This window comes from Oncorhynchus mykiss, chromosome 23 (assembly GCF_057628025.1).
Source record: "Oncorhynchus mykiss isolate SJ-2025 chromosome 23, ASM5762802v1, whole genome shotgun sequence".
NCBI lineage: Eukaryota > Metazoa > Chordata > Actinopteri > Salmoniformes > Salmonidae > Oncorhynchus > Oncorhynchus mykiss.
This window is the reverse complement of record NC_143044.1, coordinates 7,005,296-7,023,080: the sequence shown is the minus strand read 5'-3', so window position 1 is coordinate 7,023,080 and position 17,785 is coordinate 7,005,296. Positions and strand designations below refer to the sequence as shown.

Here is a 17,785-nt window from a genome sequence, read left to right as displayed (position 1 = left end):
CAACATGGTAGCAGCACAAAAACATGGTACAAACAGTATTGGGCAAAGTCAACAGCACAAAGGTCAGGAAGGTAGAGACAACAATACATCGTACAAAGTAGCCACAACTGTCAGTAAGAGTGTCCATGATTGAGTCTTTGAATGAAGAGATGGAGATAAAACTGTCAAGTGTGAGTGTTTTTTGCAGCTTGTTCCAGTCGCTAGCTTCAGCGAACTGAAAAGAGGAGCGACCTTAATACAATTACATACTGTGCAAAACAGGACAGATAAGCATAGTCTCATCTGGGCTAAGTGGATTTTTACCTCCATGGCTTTTATCTACATGCTGCTGTGGTGAATATGATGCTGGAAATATGATGCATGTCCTAGTTGAAAGATATTACATTAATAAAGGACCTTGTTTCTCCTATGAAATTCTATCAGTATTTAGCAGGACAGAATACATCCTCAAATGGATTTTTTCATTAACAATGCTTCACGTCTTTTCCAGGTGCTGTCTGGTGGTGTACACACGATGGCTAAATTATTTATTTTGTACTTTTTCCTGAGGCTGAGTGGTGGCCAATAGCAGGTGTCATCTTTGATCCATACTGCATATGTTTCGTTCTTTTCAACCAGGACCTGAACTACGGCATACTTCATGATCTAAAGGCAGGAGAGAAAGAGTGAGAACTAAGCATAAAAAGCACTTGCAATTGAAAAATAATAATTTACACTTCAATCACACAATACGCAGGGAAACCCTAAGATATTTAGCTTGTGAGAGGCGAACAGAAACAAACAGGGCTATGCCATGTCTACAAGTGTCTCAATGGAGATAACAAAATAATGATTAATTGTTTGCGATTTATAATGACATGGGCTTTGTCATTGCATGAGAGAGAGAGAGAGAGAGAGAGAGAGAGAGAAAGAGAGAGATAATGAGCAGATGGGCTTCCGCATTTTTCATCATTTTTTACAAAAATATAGATTTAGAGTTAGATAAACTTGACTTTCTCCGCAAGGACATGTGCAGGATACTACCCTCCACAACACAACCTTCACTCCAAATTAAAATTCCAAACCTACAACCTGATTTTGGACAAAATTACCTGGAAGGATTCCTACTACAATAAATATTTATTTCCACGGTCTATACAGCAAATGCACTGGCAAACTAACGACCAGCAAAAAAAAGCACAATAGACCTGACCACACCACCAACCTAGAACTGAGTGAGTAAAGTTTAGTCTGAAGCTACTTTTAAAGCCAATAAGAAAAATAAATTACAGTGATAAATGTGACTTTATGAGGACTAAATGGCTACCAAGCTTGCTAGGACAGAACAGTTTTGGCTGCAACTTCAATTAGCACGGAGGTGTGAAGTGAGAGGTGTTAAAGCCCTTGAGCCAAACAATGGCAGGACAGTTTTACAGCCTCCCCCACCCAAATGCAGAGGCCTTTGAAGCCCCTTCCCTCTGTGTAGAGGTCATTACAATACAGTACCCCTTGGTTTCATCTCTATTTTGAACTGATAAGCAGCCACGCCACTTAAATTGTAAATTGCCCCAATAAGAAACAATATTGTTTCTTTAATCATATCAGAAGGTATCCTCCTTGCAGTCTCCAAAATACAACAGCCACAGGACAACTTTGTTTGGACGTCGTAAAGGACCATTCACCGAAACTGAAGAGAAATAATTAGCTAACGACCTCATTTTCCATGTGGAAAAAAACATTGGCCAGAGACTTGCTAGCTAGGTTTGAGAGCCTAGCTGGGATTTTCTACAAGGGATCTGCATCTGTAAAAAGCTTCTCCCAAGTGGGTGTGACACCTACTCCCATTGTCTGCTATACTGCTGCTTGAATTCCACCTGGCGATCTGTTCACCATCTGCCCTGGCCTGTCTCCCCCTGTCTTGTACAGGTACCCCCGTCACACTCCCCCCTCTCTCCCAAGGTTTTGCTCGCCTCCAGCACAAACGCACTATTGGGACTTGTGACTTTGAACTTACAATGGCTTACAAAAGTCGTTATATATTTTTTATTGTGCTTTATGTTATTTTGCCTCGACTCCTGCGTGCTTTCTTGACTATGAACTTGCTTGTTTACCCGACCGTGGGACAGACTATGTTTGTTCCCACATTTGGGACTCTTACTCTATTGGTTACATGGACTCTTGGCATCCAATCCTATTCTAACCACCTCTTGCCGGCGTTGTATTCATGTCCCCTGATGAAATTGCTGTACAATCTGATTTTGTTGCCATCTGATGCATGTTCAAATGCCAAAAAGAAATCAACCCTGCAGAGCTTTCCCTGTCCTCTGCCGTGGCCTGATTGTATTACTGCTGATGTTATCCGGAAATGTACATCCTGGCCCATCTACTGTTGCTATCCCCAATACTGACCTGTGCTCTGATATCTGCTTCACTAATTTCTGCTCTCGTAAAAGCCTGGGGTTTCTGCACATTAACACTAGAAGCTTATTACCTACAATTGATCAATTGAAAGTGTGGGTTTACAGTTCCAATCCAGATGTATTGGTCATTACTAAGATGTAGTTAAGAAAGAGTGTTTTGAACACTGATGTGAACATTTCTGGTTATAACCTTTTTTGGCAAGACAGACCTTCCAAAGTTGGTGGAGTGGCAATCTTTACCAAAGAACACCTTCAGTGCTCGGTTGTCTCCACCAATTCTGTCCCCAAACAATCTTATTTGCTGGTTTTAAGCATTAACCTCTTGCGACGAGCAAACCCGTATCCGGGAGCGTAATCATAGCCTCAAACGCATTAGCATAACGCAGCGGACATAAACTTTTCCTATTCATGAAAATCGCAAATGAAATGAAATAAAAATATTCAAACACAAGCTTAGCATTTTGTTAACAACACTGTCATCTCAGATTTTCAAAATATGCGTTACAGCCAACACTAGACAAGCATTAGTGTAAGTTTATCATGCTAGGCTCTGCTGGCAGCAGGCAACATTTTCACGAAAATAAGAAAAGCAACCAAATTATATAACTTACCTTTGAAGAACTTCAGATGTTTTCACTCAGGAGACTCCCAGTTAGATAGCAAATGTTCCTTTTTTCCCAAAATATTATTTTTGTAGGCGAAATAGCTCACGTATCTTCATCATGCTTGGCTGAGAAATCGACCGGAAAACGCTGCAACTATAACGCCAAACTTTTTTCAACATTTTCTCCATAATATCGACAGAAACACGGCAAACGTTGTTTAGGATCCATCCTCAAGGTGTTTTTAACATATATATTCGATAATATATCCATCGAGGCAATTGGTTTCTCATAAGAAGCGATTGGAAAAATGGCTACCTCAGTATTTTACGCGGGAGACACCATGTGACCACATGCTATATATGGTCCCTTACAGCCATTCTTCAATGGAAATGCCTAAAGGAATACGAGGAATACATGGAAAACGTAAGCTCATTCGTAGCTCATTCACAGCCATATAAGGAGTCATTGGCATGAGGCGGTTTCAAAAAATACGGCACTTCTGTTGGGGATTAATCAGAATTAGTTGGGTAACATAGATAAGATATTTTATTTTCATGATATGCTTATGAGTTATTTCTCATAAGAATGTATTTTGTTGTACTATAGTGGTGGTCATTTGCAATTATCTGTTCTCTGTCAAGACTAAGTTGCTTGGTCTGAGCAGAGCGGAGAGGTCAAGATGTCATCATGTGTAAACATATATTTTAAACCATGTGAAGGGATGATTAATGGGGAACCAATTATCCCTTGGCTCCACTGTGTCTGTGTGCCAGTCACTCCCTACTTTTCCCATCGGGGAGAGGAGGATGGCAGTGTCTGGAACCATTCTATGTTCCCTCTCTCGTTGCCTCTATCTTGACCTAAAGGCTCACTTTCCTCCCCGTGAGCTTGTCCAGAATTGGTTATATATAGAATGGGGTGTCTAAAATGACAATTTGATATATTTCATAGGGTGGGGGTAATGTCTTGGTACCATTTTGTACCAAGGACGAGATAAGAGCTTTGTTTAGGAGACCAAACTGAACGATAAGTTATAGCCAATTCTGTCTGGCTAGGGGATATTCCTCTCTGAAGTAAAGTCTTTCTTTGTGTAAGTTCCTAAGACATGCGGTTTGTCATGTCAACTAGGGGGGGTGGATCTTTGCTATAAAGGATCCCAGTTGCCATTATGTTGACCACTCTCAACTTTTCATTAGAGATACTGAACTGTTGAAAGTCAAAATGCTATTGCAAAAGCTTAATTATTATTAAAGGTGAAGATTAAGCATAACTCTGACTGGTGTGTGATTTGCTCTCTCATCATTTGGTAATTAAGGAAATTTCCACGACACTTCCTGGTTGGATTTTTATCTGGGTTTCACCTGTAACATCAGTTCTGTGGCACTCACAGACAATATCTTTGCAGTTTTGGAAATGTCAGAGTGTCTTCTTTCCAAAGCTGTCAATTATATGCATAGTCGAGCATCCTTTCGTGACAAAATTGTTTTTTGTTTAAAACGGGAACGTTTTTCATCCAAAAATTAAAATAGCGCCCCCTAAATCCAAGAGGTTAAACTTTAAATATCTGTCACGTTCTGACCTTTATTTCCTTTGTTTTGTCTTTATTTAGTACGGTCAGGGCGTGAGTTGGGGTGGGCAGTCTATGTTTGGTTTCTGTTTCGGCCTAGTATGGTTCTCAATCAAAGGCAGGTGTCGTTAGTTGTCTCTAATTGAGAGTCATACTTAGGTAGCCTGGGTTTCACTGTTGGTTTGTGGGTGTTTGTTTCCGTGTGTGTGTTTGTCGGTTTTTGTAGATTTCACGTTATCGTTTATTGGTTTTGTTCGAGTGTTCATTTGTCTTGAATAAATCATCATGAACCCTTACCATGCTGCATCTTGGTCCGATCCTTACTCCTCTTCAGACGAAGAGGAATTCTTCCATTACAGAAACACCCACCAACCAAGGACCAAGCAGCGTGGTAAAGGACAGCAGCAGCAGCAGCAGGAGAGGCAGCGATATTTGGAGAAATGGACTTGGGAGGAGATTTTGGACAGCAAAGGACCCTGGGAACAGCCAAGGGAGTCTCCCGCCTGTCCTGAGCTGTCAGAGCCACCAGTCTGTCCTGAGCCGTCAGAGCCACCAGTCTGTCCTGAGCCGTCAGTCAGCCAGGAGCTGTGTTGGTCATTACTGAGATGTAGTTAAGAAAGAGTGTTTTGAACACTGATGTTAACATTTCTGGTTTTAACCGTTTTTGGCAAGACAGATCTTCCAAAGTTGGTGGTGGCAATCAATATCTCATTGTTGACTGATGTTGGGTGTTATCATCCTCCATCAGCACCGGCCTGTACCCTAAATGCCCTAAGCTCTCTCCTGGGCCATTACCCTAGGTCTGAATTTATCCTACAAGACTGGGACATGCTTAAACCACCTGACCAAGTCCTAAAGCAACTGGACTCCCTAAATATTTCTCAGTTTATTACCAATCCCACAAGGTATGACTCCAAACACCCAGAAAAAGCTACTCCTTGATGTTATCCTAACAAATAATGTATTTTCTGTAATGACCTTAGTGATCACTGTTTTACAGTATTCGTAATGACTGCTCAGTGAAACGACCTGTCCCGATTCATCATAGACACTTGCTAAAAAACTTTAATGAGCAAGCCTTCCTTCATGACCTGGCCTCTGTAAACTGGTATAGATTCAGCTTGATCCCTGCTGTTGAAGACGCTTTGACCTTATTTTTGATATTTTCAGTGGTATTAATAACAAACACGCCCCATAAAGAAAATGAGAATAAAAAACAGGTTCAGCCCCTGGTTCGACCGTGATCTGGCAGAGTTACTCCACCTCAAGAATTCCATTTGACGAAAGGCTCGGCACACGGATACTCAGGCTGACTGGCTCTCGTTCAGGCAATTGAGAAATAAGTGAACTCAGGCTATCCGGAAGGCCAAAGCTAGTTACTTTGTGGAACAGTTCTCTCTCTGTGGGTCTAACCCCAAGAAGTTTTGGAAAACGGTTAAAGACCTGGAGAATAAACCCTCCTCCTCACAGCTGCCCATGTCCCTTAATGTTGATGATGTGGTTGTTACTGACAAGGAGCACATGGCTGAGCTCTTTAATCACCACTTCATTAAGTCAGGATTCCTATTTGACTCAGCCATGCCTCCTTGCCCGTCCAACATTTCCTCATCTCCCACCCCTTCTAATGCGACTAGCCCAGATGCGCCTAGCCCCGATGCGCCACCCTAAAGGGTGCTAAAGGAGATCCTTAAACTTGACCCCCAAAAAACATCCGGGTCAAAAAATTTAGACCCTTTGTTCTTTAACTTTGCAGTCCCTATCAATGCCAAGCATATCTCTGAACTTTTGAACCTGTCTCTTCTATCTGCAGTACACTGCAGTTATTCTGCAATTTCTGTGTCCAAAATACCACAGTTGACTACAGTTACTGCACTTTTACAGAAATATTTTTTTGTAAGGGGCAAGCTAGCTATGTAAGTCAGCTTGCAAGGACAAAAGCAGATAATAAGCTAGCCAACTTAACAACACAAGCTGCTAGCTAGCAAGCTAACATACAGCCACACTAATGTTAGCAAATCATCTAATGTTAGCAAACTAGCTAGCTAACTAATTCTGCTAGCAAGGACAAAAGAGCACCGACATAATTTAGCAAACGTAGTAAATTTAGTAGACATGCCAATGTTACCTAAGTTAGTAGTTCGAGTTTACCCTCCATTATCTGTGGTCACAGTTCAAAAGGCTGAAATCAGTCCAATTAAATAGCTATGGGTTCCTAAAGTTCAGCAGTGCAGGCTATTCATTGAAATTCACATTGCAAGTTGCAACATTGGCTGTGGCTTCGATTTGAACATAGTTTGAAGCAATAAACAGGCCATGGAATTAAATGTACATTGGAATGTAGTCTGTGTATTAATACGATAGACTAGAACTGGCTTCATTACCACAGATAATTCACCCTTAATGACAGTGATCAACACTTTGTTTGAAGTGGTTTAGGGGGTGGCGTCTCTTTAACAAAGCAACTGGAATAGTTTCTAGGAATAGTTATATAGACTAGTATAGAAAATGAATGACACAAATATTGGCTATTAATGCCCTAAACTGTAAATTATTAGGTCTGTCACTTTTGTGTCATCCTCAATATTTTTTTATGCATTGTTTCCTTGTGTGTGGTTATTTTGCTTTTTAAAAATAAATCACATTTTAATAATAAAAATGTGTAGGCTAAGATTTATAGATCGCAACAAAAACAGCTTGCAGGCTCTGGCTGGCTGTGGTTAGCTGGAAGGTGGCTGGCCGAATTTGAGATTAGATAAATTCCTGGATATTGTCTTTCAAATGAACTCAAATCAAATGTAATTTGGCACATGCGCCGAATACCACACCGTGAAATGCTTACTTACAAGCCCTTAACCAACAATGCAATTTTAAGAAAAAATAGTTAAGAACATGTTTACTAAATAAACTAAAATGAGGCTATATACAAGGGGGTACTGGTACCGAGTCAATGTGTGGGGGTACAGGTAGGGGTAAAGTGACTATACATAGATAATAACAATGAGTAGCAGCAGTGTAAAAACAAAGGGTCAGGATGGCTTGCCTATGGCGTATAGCTGTCATCTGAGTGGAGGCTAAATGCCAGAGATACAAAAACCTCCTGCAGAGGGTTTGTAGCGGTCCTCTGAATGAGGGCTACCCGCCAGAGATGCAAATCACATCTTGAGCGGCAAACTCCACTCTCCTGCTGGCAGTAGGAATTTATTGCCTTTGGTGTAGCGAGTGGGGGGACATTTTTTGCTGTCTGGGTTGTAGCTAATTATTTAGCTATCTCGGATAGACAGTGCACGGTAACATAGCTCCCGTGAACCTGTAAACCATTTTGAAAAGCCTGCCTTTGAGGGTGGGAATGTCTTGGCAGATAGGAACATAGGTGAGACATATCTACTCACTGCTATCGTGATCGTGCAATTGGAAAAACACAAAGGCCACAGTATCTGCTGCAAAACATGGCATCTTTAGATCAGACAGTAAGCTCAAACAACCAATGACGTCATTGGTTGAACTCTCCCGGGTAAAAATTCTGAAATACCGCTATAGTGTATAATTATGTCTGAAACACGCTCTCATCACTCATAATGATGTAGGAAGACTGGAAAAACACCACAAATAGTGTCTAGTGGTTCCCTTTAAGTTCTTGAGTTCCCTATCAAAAAATCAACCATGTGAGAGGTGATTTTATAATCTCAATACATGTATAGCTTTAAAGCACAGGCACTAAGGGGAAATGTTGTGTGACTGAAGAATTGCTGTTCAGGGGACTTGAAATGTGCCTCGGTGCAGATAAATAATAAACCAACATTTGGCTTTGGATCATTAAAACCAGGGCCTAAGAGGTTTCCCTAGCCTCGGGCTCCAGCATTCAAGGAGAGGTTCTTCATAATCTGTGAAGTATAGAGTCAGAAAATTCCAAGAATATGGATCCCAAGAATACCGCGTCTGGCTCGCGAGACTAAGTCTTCATTAACTGTGCTGCTCTATCACCAGTGGTTAATGGTCATGGATCATTCTTGGGAGAGAGCTGTTACCCTGTCCGAGGTAGACGGCTATTACTGGTCAGTCCTGTTTGCTTATCTGTAACAGTGGTGGCTTGGTGAACTGTGCTCAGGTGATGATGAGTAACCTTGGTGATCTGTAAACTGCCGTTAACTCCCAGAGCAAACATGTAGACTTTAGCTCAGTGGGCTAATATAGTCTTCTGGCTAATATTTGACTTGGGTTCAATACCAGGTTGGTTAGAAATCAGTGAAATCACTGAAATGGCTTTTATCAGTGTTTCTTAATCCTGGTCCTGGGGATGCAAAGGGGGACACATTTTGAGGTGTGTAGTGCTGGGGCAAAAATGTGCAACCCTTTTAAAATAACATGTGTAGTAAACCTAAGTTATCACTTGCTGTCTGTCATTTCTCCACAGTAAGATAATCAGTTCACCAACCTATTTCACTGCAAGTTGGTGGCTCCTTAATTGGTGAGAACGGGCTTGTGGTAATGGCTGAAGCGGAATAGGTGGAAATATGTTTCCATCCCAACTGTGAAGCACGGGGGTGGCAGCATCATGTTGGGGGGGTGCTTTGCTGCATTCCATTTACTCCATTCCAGCCATTATTATGAGCCATCCTCCCCTCATCAGCCTCTGTGTTCTATACAGTTGAAGTCGGTGGTTTACATACACCTTAGCCAAATACATTTAAACTCAGTTTTCACAATTCCTGACATTTAATCCTAGTAAAAATTCCCTGTTTTAGGTCAGTTACGATCACCACTTTTTTATAAGAACGTGAAATGTCCAAATATTTCTTTCATCACATTCTCAGTGGGTCAGAGGTTTACATACACTCAATTAGTATTTGGTAGCATTGTCTTTAAATTGTTTAACTTGGGTCAAACATTTCAGGTAGCCTTGCACAAGCTTCCCACAGTAAGTTGGGTGAATTTTGGCCCACTGAGAAGGTTTGTAGGCCTCCTTGCTCTTACACGCTTTTTCAGTTCTGTCAACAAATATTCATAGCATTGAGGTCAGGGCTTTGTGATGGCCACTCAAATACCTTGACTTGTTGTCCTTAAGCCAATTTGCCACACCTTTGTAAGCATGCTTGGGGTCATTGTCCATTTGGAAGACCAGATTGCGACCAACTTTAACTTCCTGACTGATGTCTTGAGATGTTGCTTCAATAAATCCACAACATTTTCCCACCTCATGATGCTCATGATGATCTCTTTTCTATTTTGTGAAGTGCACCAGTCCCTCCTGCAGCAAAGCACCCCCCCCAACATGATGCTGCCACCCCCGTGCTTCACAGTTGGGATGGTGTTCTTCGGCTTGCAAGCCTCCCCCTTTTTCCTCCAAACATAACGATGGTCATTATGGCCAAACAGTTCTATTTTTGTTTCATCAGACCAGAGGACATTTCTCCAAAAGGTAAGATCTTTGTCCCCATATGCAGTTTCAAACTGTAGTCTGGCTTTTTTACGGAGCAGTGGAGCAGTGGCTTCTTTCTTGTTGAGCGGCTTTCAGGTTATGTCGATATAGGACTCATTTTACTGTGGATATAGGTACTTTTGTACCTGCTTCCACCTGCATCTTCACAAGGTCCTTTGATGTTGTTCTGGGATTGATTTGCACTTTTTGCAAAAAAGTACGTTAATCTCAAGGAGACAGAATGCGTCTCCTTCCTGAGCGATATGACGGCTGCGTGGTCCCATGGTGTTTATACTTGCATACTATTGTTTGTACAGATGAACGTGGTACCTTCAGGAGTTTGGAAATTGCTCCCAAGGATGAACCAGACTTGTGGAGGTCTACAATTGTTTTTCTGAGGTCTTGACTGATTTCTTTTGATTTTCCCATTATGTCAAGCAAAGAGGCACTGCGTTTGAAGGTAGGCCATGAAATACATCCACAGGCACACCGCCAATTGACTCAAATTATGTCAATTAGCCTATCAGAAGCTTCTATAGCCATGACATCATTTTCTGGAATTTTCCAAGCTGTTTAAAGGCACAGTCAACGTAGTGTATGTGAACTTCTGTACCACTAGAATTGTGATACTGTGAGTTGTAAGTGAAATGAACTGTCTGTAAACAATTGTTGGAAAAATGTGTAGTGTTGTTAATGTTGACCAGGAGCACATTGCACCCTGTCCCTGACCTCTGAAGTTTAAATATGAAATACATGACAGAATAACCCTCTTTGTGAACTCACATGCATAAAAAACACACAAACACACATGCTCAAACAAACACATATGAATGTAATAAACACATGCAGACATGCACCCTTTCTGGTAATCTTTCTGAATGTACAGTAAGCTGACTTCTGTGCACGGTATTCTCATTCTTACAGTGCCTTGCGAAAGTATTCGGCCCCCTTGAACTTTGCGACCTTTTGCCACATTTCAGGCTTCAAACATAAAGATATAAAATAATTTTGCACGCCCAATTTTTCAGTTTTTGATTTGTTAAAAAAGTTTGAAATATCCAATAAATGTCGTTCCACTTCATGATTGTGTCCCACTTGTTGTTGATTCTTCACAAAAAAATACAGTTTTATATCTTTATGTTTGAAGCCTGAAATGTGGCAAAAGGTCGCAAAGTTCAAGGGGGCCGAATACTTTCGCAAGGCACTGTATTTAGGCTAACAAGAACGACGTCTGTGCTCAGCTCATGTATCTTACATGAACGTAACGTTCAGCAGCAGTTTTCAGCCATTTTAATTAATGTACTTATGTCAGCGAGAACCATACTGTTATTCCACTTCGTTTTTTTTCTTCTTTACAAAAAAGGCTTTGTAACTTACTTTGATTGGTTTAAGCTAGAACGGCTGACGCAAGAACATACCTTTTTCTAGTTCGTTTTGGAGATGACAGTATCTTTAGTAGATACTGTTATATCTACAGTAGCTTAGCTGTAGAAGACCGCACGTCTGCACGGTTTTACATTGTACATCACTCAGACGTTTAATGACGTGCCACTCATTCTGACAACCCATTCATACGTAAGGCAGCACACTGGCGTAAACCATATCAACATACAGTACGACGTACAGCACATCGTACCATACAAAACAGATACAGTATATATGCTACAGTCTAGCTATGTGAAACCAGAGAAAAGAGTCAAGATCCAAATCAAATTTTATTGGTCATATACACATGGTTAGCAGATTTTATTGTGAATGTAGCAAAATGCTTGTGCTTATAGTTCCGACAGTGCAGATATATTTAACAAGTAATATCTAACAATTCCCAACAAATAGCTAATACACACAAATCTAAGTAAAGGAATGGAATAAGAAGATATAAATATATGGATGAGCACTGCCAGAGTGCATAGGCTAAGATGCAATAGATAGTATAGAATACAGTATATACATATTAAATGAGTAATGCAAGATATGTAAACATGATTCAATTGGAATTATTAAAGTAACTAGTGTTCCATTTATTAAAATGGCCAATGATTTCAAGTCTGTATGTAGGCTGCAGCCTCTCTGTGCTAGTGATGGCTGTTTAACAGTCTGATGGTCTTGAGATAGAAGCTGTTTTTCAGTCTCTCTGCCCCAGGTTTGATGCACTTGTGCTGACCTCGCCGTCTGGATTGTAGCGGGGTGAACAGGCAGTGGCTCAGGTGGTTGTTGTCCTTGATGATCTTTTTGGCCTTCCTGTGACATCGGGTGCTGTAGGTGTCGTGGAGAGCAGGTAGTTTGCTCCCGGTGATGCATTGTGCAGACCGCACCATCCTCTAGAGAGCCCTGCAGTTGTGGGCGTGGCAGTTGCCGTACCAGGCGGTGATACAGCCCAACAGGATGTTCTCAATTGTGTATTTGTAAATGTTTGTGAGGGTTTAAGGTGACAAGCCAAATTTCTTCAGCCTCCTGAGGTTGAAGAGGCGCTGTTGGGCCTTCTTAACCTGTTAGATCTCTAGGGGCGCTATTTCATTTTTGGATAAAAAACGTTCCCGTTTTAAGCGCGATATTTTGTCACGAAAAGATGCTCGACTATGCATATTCTTGACAGTTTTGGAAAGAAAACACTCTGAAGTTTCAGAATCTGCAAAGATTTTGTCTGTAAGTGCCCCAGAACTCATTCTACAGGCGAAACCAAGATGATGCATCAACCAGGAATTAGCAGAATTTCTGAAGCTCTGTTTTCCATTGTCTCCTTATATGGCTGTGATTGCGCAAGGAATGAGCCTACACTTTCTGTCGTTCGCCCAAGGTCTTAGCAGCATTGTGACGTATTTGTAGGCATATCATTGGAAGATTGACCATAAGAGACTACATTTTCCAAGTGTCCGCCTGGTGTCCTGCGTGGAATTCGGTGCGCAATTGCCAGCTGCTCGTACTTTTCCATTTGATATAGGGGAGAAACCATGTGTCCAAGAACGATGTATCAATGAAGAGATATGTGAAAAACACCTTGATGATTGATTCTAAACAACGTTTGCCATGTTTTCAGTCGATATTATGGAGTTAATTTGGAAAAAAGTTTTGAGGACTGAATTTTCGGATTTTTTTTGGTAGCCAAATGTGATGTATAAAACGGAGCTATTTCTAATACACAAAGAATCTTTTTGGAAAAACTGAGCATCTGCTATCTAACTGAGAGTATCCTCATTGAAAACATCAGAAGTTCTTCAAAGGTAAATTATTTTATTTGAAGGCTTTTATGTTTTTGTTGAAATGTTGCGTGCTGGATGCTAACGCTAATGCTAACGCTAAATGCTAACGCTAAATGCTAACGCTAAATGCTAACGCTAGCTAGCTACTTTTACACAAATGATTGTTTTCCTATGGTTGAGAAGCATATTTTGAAAATCTGAGATGACAGTGTTGTTTACAAAGGTTAAGCTTGAGAGATGGCATATTTATTTCATTTCATTTGCGATTTTCATGAATAGTTAACGTTGTGTTATGCTAATGAGCTTGCTGATAGATTTACACAATCCTGGATACAGGGGTTTTTTCATAGCTAAACGTGACGCAGAAAACGGAGCGATTTGTCCTAAACAAATAATCTTTCAGGAAAAACTGAACATTTGCTATCTGAGAGTCTCCTCATTGAAAACATCTGAAGTTCTTCATAGGTAAATGATTTTATTTGAATGCTTTTCTGTTTTTTTGTGTAAATGTTGCCAGCTGAATGCTAATGCTAAATGCTACGTTAGCCATCAATACTGTTACACAAATGCTTGTTTTGCAATGGTTGAGAAGCATATTTTGAAAATCTGAGATGACAGTGTTGTTAACAAAAGGCTAAGCTTGAGAGCTAGCATATTTATTTCATTTCATTTGCGATTTTCATGAATAGTTAACGTTGCGTTATGGTAATGAGCTTGAGTCTGTATTCACGATCCCGGATCCGGGATGGGGAGATCAGAACGGTTAACCACACTGTCTGTGTAGGTGGATGATTTCAGTTTATGAGTGATGTGTACACAGAGGAACTTAAAACTTTCCGCCTTCTCCGCCGCTGTCCCATCGATGTGGATAGGGGGGTTCTCCCTCTGCTGTTTCCTGAAGTCCACGATCATCTCCTTTGTTGTGTTGACGTTGAGTGAGAGGTTATTTTCCTGACACCACACTCCGAGAGCCCTCACTTCCTCCCTCTAGGCTGTCTTATTGTTGTTGGTAATCAAGCCTACTACTGTTGTGTCGTCTGCAAACTTGATGAATGAGTTGGAGGCGTGCATGGCCATGTAGTGATGGGTGAACAGGGAGTACAGGAGGGGGCTGAGCACGCACCCTTGTGGGGCCCCTGTGTTGACGATCAGCGAAGTGGAGATGTTGTTTCCTACATTCCCCACCTGGGGGCGGCCCATCAGGAAGTCCAGGACCCAATTGCACAGGGCGGGGTTGAGATCCAGGGCCTCAAGCTTAATGATGAGCTTGAAGGGTACTATGGTGTTGAATGCTGAGCTATAGTCAATTAACAGCTTTCTTACATAGGTATTCCTCTTGTCCAGATGGGATAGGGCAGTGTGCAGTGTGATGGCGAGACGTCGGTGTCCTCGACATGGCTGGTTTTCCTTTTGTAGTCTGTGATTGTCTATAAACCCTGCCACGTACGTCTCGTGTCTGAGCCGTTGAATTGCGACTCCACTTTGTCTCAATATTGCCGTTTTGCCTGTTTGATTGCCTTGCGGAGGGAATGACTACTCTGTTTGTATTCCCTGTCACCTTGCCTTGATTAAATGCAGTGCTTCGTGCTTTCAGTTTTGCGTGAATGCTGCCACCTATCCATGGTTTCTGGTTAGGGTAGGTTTTAATAGTCACAGTGGGTACAGCATCTCCTATACACTTCTTGATAAACTCAGTGACCGTCTCGGTGTACATGTCCATATTATACCCAGAAGCTGCCTGGAACATATCCCAGTGCGCGTGATCAAAACAATCTTGAAGCGTGGATTCCGATTGGTCAGACCAGCTTTGAATAGTCCTTAGTACGGGTGCTTCCTGTTTGAGTTTCTGCCTATAGGAAGGGAGGAGCAAAATGGAGCTGTGATCAAATTTTCTGGAAGGAGGGCGGGGGAGGGCCTTGCATGCATCACGGAAGATATTTCTTTTATTTTTATTTCACCTTCATTTAACCAGGTAGGCTAGTTGAGAACAAGTTCTCATTTAGAGTTAGAGTAACAATGGTCCAGTGTTTTTCCAGTGTGAGAGTTACAGTCTATAGGCAGATTGAATTTAGCTAGCCATTTCATCAAATTTGCTTTGTTAAATCCCCAGCTACAATACATGCAGCCTCAGGATATATGGTTTGCATGAAGTTCCTTGAGGGCCATCGTGGTATCGGATTGAGGGGGGATATTGGGACATTAAAACTATGAAATAACACATATTGAATCAAAAAAGTGTTAAACAAATAAACATATATTTTTGATTTTTCAAAGTAGCCACCCTTTGCCTTTATGACAGCTTTGCGCACTCTTGGCATCCTCTCAACCAGCTTCACCTGGAATGCTTTTCCAACAGTCTTGAATGAGTTCCCACATATGCTGAGCACTTGATGACTTATTTTCCTTCACTATGCGGTCCAACTCATCCAAATCATCTCAATTGAGTTGAGGTCAGGTGATTGTGGAGGCCAAGTCATCTGATGCAGCACTCCATCACTCTCCTTCTTGGTCAAATAGCCCTTACACAGACTGGAGGTTTGTTGGGTCATTGTCCTGCTGAAAAAAAAATGATAGTCCCACAAAGCGCAAACCAGACGGGATGGCGTATTGCTGCAGAATGCTGTGGTAGCCATGCTGGGTAGTCATGTCTTGAATTTTAAATAAATCACTGACTGTGTCACCAGCAAAGCACACCCACACCATCACACCTCCTCCTCCATGCTTCATGGTGGTAACCACACATGCAGAGATCATCCGTTTACCTTCTCTGCGTTTCACAAAAACACTGCGATTGGAACCAAAAATCTCAAATTTGGGCTCATCAAACCAAAGGACAGATTTCCACCGGTCTAATGTCCATCGCTCGTGTTTCTTAGTCCTAGCAAATCCCGTCTTCTTATTGGTGTCCTTTGGTAGTGGTTTCTTTGTCACAATTCGACCATGAAGGCCTGATTCACACAGTCTCCTCTGAACAGTTGATGTTGAGATGTGTCTGTTACTTGAACTCTGTGAAGCATTTATTTTGGCTGCCATTTCTGAGGCTGGTAACTCTACTGAACTTATCCTCTACAGCAGAGGTAACTCTGGGTCTTCCTTTCCTGTGGCGGTCCTCATGAGAGCCAGTTTCATCATAGCGCTTGATTGTTTTTGCGAATGCACTTAAAGAAACTTTCAAAGTTCTTGAAATTTTCCATATTGATCTTCATGTCTTAAAGTAATGATGGACTGTCATTTCTCTTTGCTTATTTGAGCTCTTCTTGCCATAATATGGACTTGTTCTTTTACCAAATAGGGCCATCTTCTGTATACCACCCCTACCTTGTCACAACACAACTGATATCTAAGTGTGCGTTCTCTAATTCTCTCCTCCTCTCTTTCTCTCTCTCGGAGGACCTGAGCCCTAGGACCATGCCCCAGGACTACCTGACATGATGACTCCTTGCTGTCCCCAGTCCACCTGGCTGTGCTGCTGCTCCAGTTTCAACTGTTCTGCCTTATTATTATTCGACCATGCTGATCATTTATGAACATTTGAACATCTTGGCCATGTTCTGTTATAATCTCCACCCGGCACAGCCAGAAGAGGACTGGCCATCCCACATATGCTCTCTCTAATTCTCTCTTTCTTTCTCTCTCTCGGAGGACCTGAGCCCTAGGACCATGCCCCAGGAATACCTGACATGATGACTCCTTGCTGTCCCCAGTCCACCTGACTGTGCTGCTGCTCCAGTTTCAACTATTCTGCCTTATTATTATTCGACCATGCTGGTCATTTATGAACATTTGAACATCTTGACCATGTTTTGTTATAATCTCCACCCGGCACAGCCAGAAGAGGACTGGCCACCCCACATAGCCTGGTTCCTCTCTAGGTTTCTTCCTAGGTTTTGGCCTTTCTAGGGAGTTTTTCCTAGCCACCGTGCTTCTTCACCTGCATTGCTTGCTGTTTGGGGTTTTAGGCTGGGTTTCTGTACAGCACTTTGAGATATCAGCTGATGTACGAAGGGCTATATAAAATAAATTTGATTGATTGATTGATTGATTGTCTCAAACGCATTAAGAAGGAAAACAAATCCACTATTTCACGTTTAACAAGACACATGTTAATTGAAATGCATTCCAGGTGATTATGAAGCTGGTTGAGAGAATTCCAAGAGTGGCTACTTTGAAGAAACTCAAATAAAACATATATTTTGATATGTTTAAAACTTTTTTGGTTACTACATGATTCCATATGTGTTATTTCATAGGTTTGAGGTCTTCTCTAGTATCCAACGACGTAGAAAAAAAACCCTTGAATGAGTCGGTCCAATCTTTTGACTAGTTAATGTGTAAAGCCAAAAAGCCTTGGCTATTAAGCACAGATAAATAAATAAAATCAAAAAAGGTTTAACGTATTTTCCAGACCTGAGCTATTTAATGTATGTATTTTATTTATTACATTTACTTGTGGAATTGTCACGATCGTCGTAAGAAGCGGACCAAAGCGCAGCGTGGTGTGAATGCATCATTTAATAGATGACGAAAAACACGAAGTAAACTGTACAAAAACAATAAACAAATAACGACCGTGACGCTATCATAAGAACTGTGCTGAC

The 17,785-nt window shown here is 41.4% G+C and overlaps 1 long non-coding RNA gene across 1 annotated transcript in view; it reads right to left on the bottom strand.

Annotated features, from left to right (window-relative positions):
• Positions 1 to 17,785, bottom strand: part of LOC149972481 (uncharacterized) — a 114,654-nt gene that overhangs the window by 9,320 nt on the left and 87,549 nt on the right. The window lies entirely within an intron of this gene.